Genomic DNA, 13819 nt, shown 5'->3' with positions numbered 1-13819 from the left:
ATAGGATTTGTCCATTATTTTCATTTTATTTTCTATTATCTTTGGAAGAAAAATGGAGGGTTAGGACTTGCCCACATACCCCTTGTAATTTTGTTGAAATTCAAAGGCTAAGAGTTAATCAAAAGTGCTATAAATACTGCCTCCCACACTCACATTTTTGGCCAAAGAGGGACCATTAGGGAGACCCTTTTTTTCTTCAAATTTAGGGGAGAGAAGAGCAAACTCTAGAGAGAGAACTTCAACACAAGCTCAACCAATCATCAAGGTAAGCTTCTATGCCTCTTGTGATGTTATGTGGGGCTATTTTTATGATGAATTGATGTTGATTTGGTGGTCATTTCCTTAAGGGGAAATGCTGCCAAATTTTCAAACAAATGGAAGGAAACTAACTAAGAGATTGAAACATGGATTGAACACTTAAAAAGGGTAGGAATTGATTGGTTATACTTGAGTTTGGAAAAGAAAATCTAACCCAAAAAAACACACACACACACACATAGACCTTACGGATTCTGAGATGTATGCCATTTTATTCATTTTCACAACTTTGGGATTAAAAGAAAGCCTCATGCTCTATACCTTTAAAAGTAATCTAGCAAAATCATTATTCACTAATATCTTGTGAGGTACTGGAATATTATTTAATAGAATCACAATTAAACCGGCAAGTTGATTCTTTAGTTGTGAAAGATCACCAATCTCATTCACAATGCCTCCTTAAAATACCGGGGGAGGGGTGGAGTAATGTAATGTTAATAAGAATATTTTACCTCTCACAAGTTAGTATATACATGAGACAATTTGTATATTTCTTAAAAAATTTATAGTGACACTTACACATTTTTGAAAAATAACATAAATTATTCTAAATAATGAAACATAACTACTAGTTTTAAAAAGGTATAGCCCTTTTTATTAAACTGGGCTAATAGCCATTGATTAAAGTCATTGGTTGAGAAATAACATGAATTTTTTTTCTTGCTGGCGGCAAATTTTTTTAAATTAAAATTCTGTATATATACCATTTGTTTTTGCATAGAAGACCAAAATCAATCTATATCATGTATATTAATTATATCACGATTAAATTTTATTATTTAATGATTGAAATTCAAAATTCACTTCAATATTAGTTTGTGTTCATATAGATTCATTTTTTGGCTTTAAATTTATATCATATATTATATCCTTTAATATATTGTACATATGATAAAATTATTTCTTTTTTATATCAATTTGTATAAGAAAGTTATTAATATTCTTATTATATTTTTTAGTCATTATTAAAATTAAAAATATATTTAAATCATTATATTCTTAATTATGTTATTATATAAATTGTTGTAAGATTATAATCTAAAATAATGAAATTTAAAATAAAAACAGAATAACGATGGAATTAATGACGAAAACTTCTGTGACAAACAATTTAGTGACGGAATTAGTGATAGAAATTTCTGACAAAAAAAAATTCCTTCACTGGATATTTATTGATGGATTTTTTGACGGATTAACGACGAAATTTAGCGACGGATAGAAATTCCATCGCTAATCCTTCGCTAATATTAGCAATGGAAAAATTCTGTCGCTATTCCGTCACAAAATTTAGTGACAGAATTTCCATCAATAATCCGTTGAAAGTTAGCGATGGAATAATTTTTCATCGATAATGAACTTTTTTTTTTTTTTAGTGAAAGGAGTGCACTTATATTATTTTCTTGCATTACAATATTATTTTTAATCTTAGTAACAACCTCACTGGGAGATTAAACCCACCAACCCCACTGTCCTAAGCAAAAAAATAAAATGTTTTGGCAAGGGTTTCCAAAGTTATTAAAAACAAAAAGAGGAATTTTTGTAATTTTTCATGAATTTCAAAATTCTAATTTGGTATTTCTTCATTTTCTATAATTTTAAAGTATTAGGTACATAAATTGAAATATCTTAATTTCATGCTTTTTTTAATCTAAAATTTTCCCTAACGAATTCTCACTAAAATTGTACCAAAAAATTCTTTCATACAAAGATAAATTGCTACAAAGGTGGTCTGGTGCTTTAGGCCATACATGATTAATTGGAACACGTACAAAACATTATTTAGTCAAACTTAACGTACTGACTTGCAATATTAAAAGATAAGAAATTTGCTCGTTAGCCAAAATTTGCTTATCCCTTTTTAATATTTATGCATCGATTTATCTGTATAACACACATATTCAAGTTTCTGGAATTAGTAGGTAAGACACGTGTATATAGATATATTTATATATATTACCTATATGCAAACAATATCTTTTGTGTTTATAAATAAAGTATTTCATTTCTATTTTTTAAAGTGGGGCGTGTTAGAAGTCTTTTAAATAATTTATGTTGCTTTTAATTCATATAAGGATAAAATAACTTATGCAATTCAAAAAGTTAATTAAAATTAGTTTAAAATGATAAATATGTAAAATATATAACCTATTATCTTAAAATATCCTTGTTTATGGTGAGGTTCAATGAGAGCAAGGATGAGTTTAAAAAAAAAAAGAAATAGAATGAATTAAAAGAAGTAAAAAAGTAATATGAGAAAGGTAGAGCTGGTAATGCGGGTTGGCAGCGCGGATACGGGCCAGCCTGTAGTAGTGCGGGCCCAAAGTAGTGTGGCTGAAGTAGCACGCACCCTGGCAAAATGGCAAGAGACCGCCAAGGCGGCTCGCCTAAATTTTTTTTAAAAAAAATTTATTATTATTTGTATAGATTAAGCTTAGTTTGAAATGTTGAAATTGACCTTGGAGTTTTAAACTTAAGTAATAGGTTATAATAAAATAATGTGAGGATTAATTTATAATTTGAGAAGATATTTTAGAAAAACTAACACATATTTTTTCTAAATAATTAATTTTACTTTTTCTATTCAAATTAATTAAGTAGATCTTTTATGTGCGTATAACATATGCAATTACATGAATAAAGAGATGTTAATGTGAAATTTGAGAGTCAAAATCCTCCAACTATGTTCTATAATATATTGGGAATTGTAATATTGTATAAAAATTAAAATTAAAAAACAAAACGGCCTGCAGGCTAGCCCGCTCCGTGCAGGCTAGAGTAGCACGCACCTTGGCGGGTTGGCATTTTGCTAACCCGAGCCCGCCATTTTTGGAGGGCAGGCAGGCTGGGCCCGCGTATGACAGGCTCAAGAGAGAGGCTTATAATTAATTTGGAAATAAAATTTTAAAAAAAATGCGTCAAATGATCCAGCACATCCGGAATGAAGCTTATTAAAAAAGGGAGAATTGCAATTAGGTTCTATCCAAGGGAATTAAATACAAAAATGTCTCTTAAAATCATGAAATTATTTTGAAGTCCCAAGAGACTTTTTTGCAATAAATTTGATTTATTTAATTACCAAATTATCCTTCTTCTTTCTTCAAGTTTGCATTGACAACTAAAAGAGCAGCGATTGACAACTTAGAGTGCAATGATTGACAACTATCGTGGCTGGTTTGACAACTCATGCATTACATTTTGTGATATGCTAAGAAAATGTGTTGTCAAACCAGTCGCGATAGTTGTCAATCCTTACACCCTAAGTTGTCAACCACTGCTCTTTCAGTTGTCAACACAAACTTTAAAAAAAAAAAAAGTAATTTGGTAATTAAACAAATAAAATTTATTACAAAAAGGTCCCTTGGGACTTCAAAATAATTTTATGATTTCAAGGGACTATTTTGTATTTAATTCCCTTAGATGGGACCTAATTGCAATTTTGCCATAAAATTAGTCCCTCTTAAAGATGTGATGTTTATACTTCTTAATCGGTGGCAGTATGTTGTGGTCATGTTCAGTTATGGGTATTGGGCTTTAGGCTCTCAAAGCGTAGTCTTTAGTGTCTGTGTTTCTGTATAAATATGGGCCAATTATCCAGTGTTATGCATGAACCCAATTTCCTTTTTGCTGAATAATAGATAGATTTTGGTTCTCTCCAGTTTTTTTCCACATCTCTTTACATTATATATTATACTTTATGCATGTTATACAAAAGTATTATAACTTGTTTTATTTTCATATTTACAAGTCCACTCAGCATTTTCAGTAGAAGAGTTGTTATTGAATTATATTTAAATGCCAATCTCTTTACAAATATTGAGATTATTATTTCTTATTTTTCTTCTTTTGTTTCTTTTTTTTAATATTCTTCAATAACAAAATAAATTTAAAATGAGATTTTATCTTTCATTTTTTTTAATATCATACATTTTTCTAGTGGAGACTTAAATATGGCTAATGATTTACATTCACAAAACAGCAATGATTTTCTCTTCTTTTTTTTGGGTGATATTTTCTTCATTTAGAGGAAAACAAAAATGAGTTTTTTTTTTTTTTTGCCATTCCATTCATTCATATTGTTTGTTCATATAATGGATATTAAGCTTGTGATTACAATGCCAAAATAAAAGAAAGATAAGCTCGTGAACTGATGGGACCAGTTGATATTTATAACGTGAAAAATAAAGGGCTTGTTTTTTTTTTCAAAACAATTTTATAAATTTTTTTAAAAATAATTTTTGAGATTAAAAAGAATAAAAGAATATGTTCGGATGATGATTTTAAAAATCATAATTGAAACAAAAAAACATAAAAAATCACATGGGGCAGTTTGTTTTTATGGGAAAAAAGTTAAAATATGGGTATTGGATAATTAGAAATATGTGTTTGCTGTTTGTTTTTATAGATAAAGTAATCGGTTTCTTTTCAACATGCCATTCTATTTACGTGCTTTAAAAAAAAATCCTGTTTGTGATGCGTAAGAGTGAACGCAGTGCTCTTTTTTTTTTTTTTTTTTTCAATGAAAGGATTTGTCGTTGAAAAGATTTTTATGATAAATTCAATTCTCTTGTCAAAATATACATAACTCTGTTAACTCTTATCTTGTCAACTTTTAAATTGAAATAGGTGAGATTCCATCATCTATCCTCAACATTTCTTCTTTAATTATTCCGAGTTTAGACACGAACAATTTGAATGGTAGTCTTCCAATATCAACTGGCAATGGGACATTGTTGGAAGAATTATATTTATCATGGAATTTGTTTACAGGTATGCTCAATGGACCCATTCCTTAATTTTATGTTTTAAAGATTTTTATTTTTATTTATACTTATTTTATATTGCTTGCAAAATTTTTAATTGAAATTGCTTTAACCCTCTGTTTGGATGGAAAGAAAAGTTGGGAGAAAAGAAAACTATGAGAAAAAATAGGAGAGAAAAATAGGAGGAAGAAAAGGTGGGGGAGAAAATGGGATGTGAGATCCATCATATTTTTCTCTCAAATTTTCTCTCCACATATGGAAAGAAAATGAGAAAAAAAACACACCTTCCACTACTGCCCTCACATCCGCTCCTCTTTGTTATGATTTTTATGAGTGAAACTCATGGCAAAAACTGAACTTCAGATTATAGCTGTTCTACTTCTTATCATCCACAGCGTTAGTACATTTTGCTTTCTTTTTTTCCCCCCCTTTTTTCCCAAGCAAAACCGTTACTGCAGTTTGAGAACCTCATTTTTCTAAAAAAAAAAAAGAGGAGAAAACCTCGAGTTCGTGATAGACTGATAGCTTGTATATGATTGAGTGGCTTCCTATTTAGGTATAGTTTATTTATTTTTCTTTTCTTTTATTTAATTTAAAAAAAATTAACCACTTTTATTTTTATCCTAAAAAGTAACATTTTTATTAAATTATTTGATGATGTAAATATTAATATCATTTTTTATTGTAATATCTTATTCAATTTTAAACATTTATATTTTGTCATGATGGTAAGGATATTTTAGCCATTTAAATATTTGCCCATTTTATGTTTTTTCTGTTTTCTCTCCTTTATGAACATAAGAGAAGATAATATTTTCTCTCAAGTTTTCTCTTCTCTCTATTTTCTTTCTTCTCATTTTCTTTGCTCCCAGCTTTTCTTCCTATCCAAACAAAAGGTAAGAGTCAAAATTCTAGTATACTTGATATGTTTAATGCAATGCATTTTTCTTAAATAAAAATGCATTTGTTTTTATTTATACTATATATCTACAATGCGTAACTGAAAGTATTTTAGTTTCTTAAATAAAATCTAAATTTTAGCCTTCTTTTTCCTTTTTTTTTTTTTTGGGCCTAGGATGAACTCATCCTCAAATTTCAAAATTTGAGCCTTGTAAATATTAAATAAGTTTAATGCAAAATATAAATAATTTGGATGTTCATTTTATATAGTTGAGGTTAAATCTGTATTCTCTCTTTAGTAATTCCTCTTTGAAAGAAATTTAAGGTTCAATTGATCATTGATATTAGAGGAGTCCTTTTTAAATTACCGTCCAACTAAAACTGAATTATTTTCTATCAATTTTAAGCGTCTAATTATCAAAATTTCATGTATTATTTATATGCTTGTGTAGGTGTGAGCTTATTAGAAAGTTGCTTCCCATAGTACCAAGTAATTAACAAATATTTTGTATTTATTTATAGGTGAAATTCCTTCATTTCTTTGGAAAATGCCTTCTTTGAGAATTGTTGAATTTGGCATCAATCATTTAAAGGATAATTTGCTAGAAGAAATGTGTCATCATCTTCTTTTATTTGAAGTCTTTACTGTTGATGTTAATCAATTAGAGGGAAGCATTTCGAAATCAATACGCAACTGCACATCTCTAAAAGAATTATATTTGGGTTGTAACTTGTCACATCCCGAATTTTAGGCCTAGAAGTACCGAAATTAGCCTGAAATGAACAGGCTACCAGAGCTTTTTTGGCGGAGGTCCCAGAGATTTCCTGAAAGGACAGAGGGATTCCCAGAGACTGAATCGCAAAGAGAAAGTTTTCTGAGACTGAGAAAAGAGGAAGTTAGAGACTTGGATGAAGTCTCGGGGCTCAAGAATGAGAAATAGAGATAAATATAGGCCAAAGGTTTTGTTGGAGGCCTCAATGAGGTGACTTTTAAGGTTAAGCCAAATCAAGGGTAAAATTGTAATTTTGTAAAGTTTCGAGCTGGTAAAGGTAAAAATGAAAATTATGCCAGAAAAATCCCAGAAAATGGGAAATTGTGGGTTAAGGCCTGAACACTTCTAAAAAATTTCAGAAAAAATACAAATAAGGTCCAGAGGTCTATATGAAGCTAAAAATGACGAAAATGCCCCTGGGAGGAATTTGTGGAATTCCCAGGGTTTTGACTGATTTTAATTATTATTAAAAATAAATTATTTAAAGTATAAGGAGGACTCAAATAATCAGAAAAAATGGGAAAAAAATACTTGAGGAATTATCATAGGTTTTAAAAATAATTCCGTCCCCAGAAAGTGAAGATGTTGGCTTTAATGGAATTTAAAGCCTATTTGTATACTGTCCGGGGAGAGTCAAAGTCAAAGGTCTAGAGGTTGACTTTGAACTTAAGAAAAATTAGAGAAATTTCTCATGATAAATAACTAGTACTGGTACCTAGAGACAGATCCTTAGAGTTGTGGACTGGCAGAAAGAATTCGATCAAGATCACTCTGAAATAAATATTATTAATTATTTTAATGGAAGAACAAGGGAAGAGCATCACTTTCTCTTTAGGCATGTTATATAATGCCATGTGGATTTATTTGAAGTGAGAAAATGGTACCAGAACATATCCCAATGGTCCCGGGTAAGTCAGGACCCGAAAAAGTACCCTACACGGTATAGAATAGTAAGATAGGGGAGGTGCTGTACGAAATTCTTAAGAGTAGGGAAAGATGAAATTGATGTTAGAATAATGTTTAAATGCTTGAAAGGAACAAGAATCCAGTGGTTTTATGCTAAAACTGGTTGAATTTTATGACTGTGTAACTTGAGAGAATGTTTCGGCCAAACCTAGCTTATGCTTAGGATATGATTTTGATGATTTTGATGCTTCTAATGTGTTTAAAATGAAAATTTGTGTAGGGATAAGATGAAAGAATGAAGTTGGAAGCACTGAAATCAAAACTGAAAATTTAGTAACAGATTTCGGTTGGGGCCTAAGACCAGGAGAAGGAGCTAGATTTTGATGAATCTAAGCTCATATTTGGATTCGTAGGGCAAAATTGTGTAGGTTTGGCCTAATGGAACAATTTTTACAAAGCTAAAACACTATATTATAAATTAAGAAAAAAGGGATTAAGTTTAAAGACACAAGTCTTCCATGTTGTGTAATTCTTGGTCCTAATGAGCAATGTTACCCTTGTGGCTATGATTAGGACCTTGAGACATCCAAGAGAAGGTTTGGATGTGGTTGAGCAAGCAACATTAATGGTCGAAAGCAAAAGGAAGTAAGAAGAAAGCTTAAAGACATAAGGTAACAAACTTCACCCTACTCTTATGTGCTTGGTATTTGCTTGCATGTATGACATGTTCTGTGTTATATGATTCTATGAACTCATGCATTGTGATTGTGAATATGTTTGAAATGTGTCATAGACCTATGTGTTTTATAGTTAATGCATGATGATTTCCAAACATGTCACTATGTTATAGAAATGTCAAGTTGCAAGTATGTTATGAATGCCAAGCTTGTCATGTATGTTTGGGTGGTTATTGTTTGCTACTGAGATTCTCTCAAATCTCACCCCTCTCTAACCAACCATTTAAGTCAATCAATGATACACAATGACCGCATGAAGGAGAGCATGAGAAGGAAGGAGAAGAAAGTGGAGAATTATTGATGTTAATGATTGGTTAAGGATTTATGTATAATTCTCCTATTATGTAAATTATGTATATGAATACCAATAGCGCCATGTATTTGTTTAGAATATTATGGAATGAATGAGAATGTATGAGAATGAATAAGAAAGGATGAGGCCAAGTTATGCATGCCAAAACAATTAAAAAAAATTAAAGCAAGAATTGTTTAATGAATAAAACGTAGGTCCTAAAACAGTCAACTTCCATATCCAGTTTGACCTATCAAATGAATGAGTTAAGCCATGAAATTTGGCAGACGTGTTGTACACATCTCAAGCTTTAAAATGAGAGGTAGAACACCTTAATTGGATGTATACACAAGGAGATACGAATTTCTAAATTTGAGACACAGAATCTGAAAGTTTCAGATTTTACCAAATGAATAGTAATCTTTATTGATTAAAATGTATGAATTGGACAAGGATAAGTCCAGTTTCATACTATTTTTCTTGTGGAGAATTGAAAGAACTTCAAATAAAATTTTGAACCACTTTAATACGATTTTTATGGAATTAGTTATAAATTTTCGAAGTTGGACCTGTAATATGAAAATTAATCAATGAACAGTAACCCGAGAACCTAATACAAATTTTTAATCTACAAGCTTGTTTCATAAAACGTTTGAATCGTAACGCTTTCAAACACGTACTCTAAGAGGTTAAAGGAAGGATGCATTTATTTGTTTTTATCTTTTTCTTTTTTAATATTTTGTATGCACTTAAGATAGGACTCATATAGCCGGTGATTACAATTCCAAAATAACAAATAAAGCCTAGATTATGAATAGACAGAACCTCGTGATATTAAATTAGTAAGATAGAAAAGTTATATATAAATTTTTTATTTATTATATTTTTTTTTGAGAAAAATTCTCTTTATTATATAAATTGTAACAATTCTATATTGTTTAACTGCCATTAAAATTATATATAATATTTTTAAAAATTTATATCGTGGGAATTGAAAAATGTACAATAAACAAAAAAATTATTTAGATAATTATAGAAAATCAATTACAAATAAAACTTAAAACAAAAATTTAAATGACACTAAAAAAAAAAAGCTTATTCAACCAAATTTAAGTTCAAACTAATGAACAAGAATACAACATGTTTTCAATAGTTAGTCAAATTGTTAAATTCAAAGAACAAAAAATCAGACCAGGTACTATCGGTCGAGACAATGGGTCAAGGGTCAATAGGTCTTATCGGGGTTAGATGGGGTGAAACTAGCTTATCCATTAAGGGTTTTAGCCTGTTCACAATCAACTTTTTAATCCCTTTATATAACACATTACAAAGGGCTATAGGTTGAAATTGAGAGACGTACTCTGGTTGATCCACTTTTGGAATTATCACCAGCTTATTAATCTCATGAATTTTCTCTGATTCCCTCCACATATCCATAACTAACCATATCACATCATTACCCACTATCCCCCAATTTTGTTGATAAAATAATGCTGGAAAACCATCTTCTCCTGGGGCTTTGGAGCTTCCCATTTGAAAGAAAACCTCCCTTATATCTTTTGCACGAACTTTCCTTCCCACCTGATTTAAGGCTTCTTTTTCAACCTTGCCTCACCTTTGTCTTGTTGAGATCCAGCCTCTACTGTCACATTCTTCTCTACAAAGATTATCATAAAAGGCCTAGAACGTCCTTGCAATCTCCCCCTCATCCTCAATCCACATCCCTTCGTCATCTCTCAACATCTTTATTCTATTCCTTCTTCGTCGAATCAAAGTCTTAGGATGATAGTACCTTGTGTTTCTATCTCCCTCCTCTATCCACTTACTTCTTGACTTTTGGTGCCAAAATATTTCCTCTTGCTTGAGAGTTAACATTAACTCATCTTCTAATTCCTTCTCAAGCTTAATCAAAAAAGAGTTCTCGCTTCTGTCAAAACACTTTTGTATCCCATACAATCGGTTAAGCAATCTCCTTTTCCTAGCTTCAATTCTACCAAACACTTCATAGTTATCTTGCTGCAATTTCGCCAGCTTAGTGTGGGCACTATCATTGCCTACCCAACTATTCTTCAAAAACGGTAAGAAATGATCATGCATCTGCCAAGCTGCTTCATATCTAAAAACTTTATTACTTTATTTCCACCCAGAAAGAGTTTTGGGTGTAAGTCCACTAGAAGAGGATGGTGGTCTGAATAAATTCTTGTTAGCACTTTTACCTCCGCATCGCAAAATCTGTTCTGCCAAGCTACATTTGCCAAACATCTGTCTAATCTTTTGTGGACTCTTTCCAAACCATCCCATTTCGGCCCCTTCCAAGTAAAGAAAGGTCCTTTAGCTTCTATGTCAATAAGGCCACATTCCTAGATCCACTTATTGAATCTCCTGTATCTCGCTTTGTTCACCCTACCACCACCTTTTTACTCCAAAGGAGACTTGATTTCATTGAAATCTCCAGCAATTAACCATGGTTCATTGATTGTTTCAGCAAGATTTACTAGCTTCCCCTATAAAGAATTTTGACGCAGTTCATTTAGATAAGCATAGACTGCTGTAAACCACAAATCATCAGTACCGCATTTCAAATGACAATGCAGAAACTGATCCTCTTTCACAACCTCCCTGACCTCCACACCTCCTAACCCCCAAAGAATCCAAATTCCCCCAGAAAAACCTTCAGCATCAATTCTCACAGAATTTCTAAAGCCCCAATCTTTTATTACTCTCTTAGCCACATCACCACTAACCCTGGTTCCAAAATAACCACAATATCCAGTCTATATTGCATTCTAAAATTTCTCAACGCAGCAGCGAGACCCTTACTAGTTGTGCCTCTACAATTCCAAACTATAATTTTCATAGTCATAAAAGGAAAGGTAGTGGGTAAAGCGTAGCACAAACCTCAATCAAATTGCTCGAGTCAAAGGAGCTGCACTCCTTTCATCCAAGCTCATTCCTATCCAAACAATTGGATCTTCATCCCCCACACAATCCACATAATCTCCTGGATCAAGGTCTTCTCTTCCCCTCATAACCTCATCGTGATCTCCAGGATCTATGTTCTCTTTTCCATGGTCATTTCCCTTATTGTTTACATAAAGAGCCAAATTTGTTTCAGGAACTGCATCTAGATCATCAAAATGAAGGTCAGAGCTGCTAGCTCTATGCTGATTTAAAGTCCCAATCATCTTCTGCCTTGTTGTTTTCAACTTTAACTCCTTCATCAACCTATTCCTCTCAAGTCCACTTATGCGAACTTGATGTCCTTTTTTATTCTCATTGTTCATCATTTTCTTCTCTCTAATTTCATTAGGAACCTTCTTTTTCAGACTCATCCTCTCTTCGTTTTGTTCCAATTTTGTCACATCATTCAGCACTATAATCTGAATAGATTCCATATTCCTTTTATTCTCTTCAACAGTTTCTTCAACTTCCAAAACATCAAATTTGGACCCTTTTTGGAAATTCTGCTGTACACTCACATTCTTCTTTTGTCTTCTTGGTCTTTGTATTGTTATCCAGAGATCTTTCTCCCCGTCTCTGCCTTTCAAATTGGTCCTATCCATAGCCCTATCCTCCAAATCCTCGCTTTTGCTCTTCTTTTTTTCTCCCTTGCCACATTGCTCCTTTAAATGGCCAAATCTGCCACATTACTTGCATAGCTGGTTCATGCTCTCATAGGCTACACTCAATATATGCCCCTCAACATCAAACTCTGGTACAAGAGGCTTCGTTAAGTCTAATTCCACATATCTTCTCGCAAACTTCCCCCTAATACATTGTGCACTATGGATATCCGGTCTAATTGCTTTACTAATAGCATTTCCTAGATTTAACAAGAATTTTTTATCAAACAAAGGTGCTGGCAAATCAGGAAATCTAACCCAGGCAACCATTCTCTTAATTTGCTCATTCCTAGGGTCAAAGTCAGGTCTCCAACGTGCAATATTTGTAAGCATAAGATATCACCCAAGGGCCCCCCATTAAAGCTTCTATGTAATATTCTCTATTTTGAAAAGTAACCAGGAAAAAAAAAATCATTTTGTAAATCAAATACCTCAATTTCCCCTTTGCGCATCCAAATTCGCTTCAGCTTCTTTAACATCAAAACCATAAGCCAATTGTCTTCCCATAAGTTTCACCACCGGGGTTCACTGGAAAGGCTTCAGTAATCTCTCCTTTTTAGCTTCGGTCAATTTGAACTTGGGGCATAATGGATTTGAGGCATCCACTGAGATGCCCTCATGGGGGTTTAGAACCTTATCAAAGTCAGTACTAGTTCCAAAGCCTTCGACGCTCTCATCATCGTCCTCTCTAACCCATTCCCACCAGCAGACCTTAGAATCAACATTCTTCATCAACGATTCCCTATAGGACTTTGGGGAACCCAAATTTTTCTCAGATTCCATCCAATGTTCGATTCTTGCCTTTACTGCTTCCTCGCTCGTGAATCTCATTCCCTCTGGCCTCAGTTATCTCTTCCTTCTTCCCGTGTCGTCCAAATCTTCATTCTAACCACCAGCCTTTAAAATTCTCGCTATGTTTCCGGCCGCAACACGCAGCACTAGAAAACCCTCTGTTTTCTCCACCACATTGGGCGACGAAGGTCTTATTGTCCCGATGAAACCCTATTAGACTGAAAACAGAGCTTTTCCTGTCCGTTGGCTCCTCACTTCCTGACCAACTTTTTCAATTGGATCCTACAATTTCACACACTTACATATTCTATTGTTCTCTAATTCAGTTCAACTCTTTTTTTCCCCCTTGGACCCTTAGGGGGTCTTTGAGTGATAACCCAAACCATGGTTTGGGAAAAAATCACCCAAACACCTTTTAAAAAAACCAAAACCATGGTTTTGAGTCAAAACCATGGTTTTGGAAAAAGCAAAAAATTTTTGCTTTTGGAAAAAAAAAAAAAAAGAAGAAGAGTGTGAGAGCCTATAGGATATGTATCTTGTTGTTTTTTTATAAACATATTTTTTTATAAATATATTTAATCTTATATCTTATAAATATATATACATATTAATTATTTATTAATTATATTATCTTATGTATTATTAATTATGTTAATAAAAAATATATTATTAGCAATTTTATTCCTTCAAATTAAAATATATCATAAAATATATTTTT

This window comes from Neltuma alba, unplaced genomic scaffold, assembly GCF_004799145.2.
Source record: "Neltuma alba isolate B1F8T4 unplaced genomic scaffold, ASM479914v2 tig00000628_pilon, whole genome shotgun sequence".
Classification (NCBI taxonomy): Eukaryota; Viridiplantae; Streptophyta; class Magnoliopsida; order Fabales; family Fabaceae; genus Neltuma; species Neltuma alba.
This window is presented reverse-complemented; position numbering follows the sequence as displayed.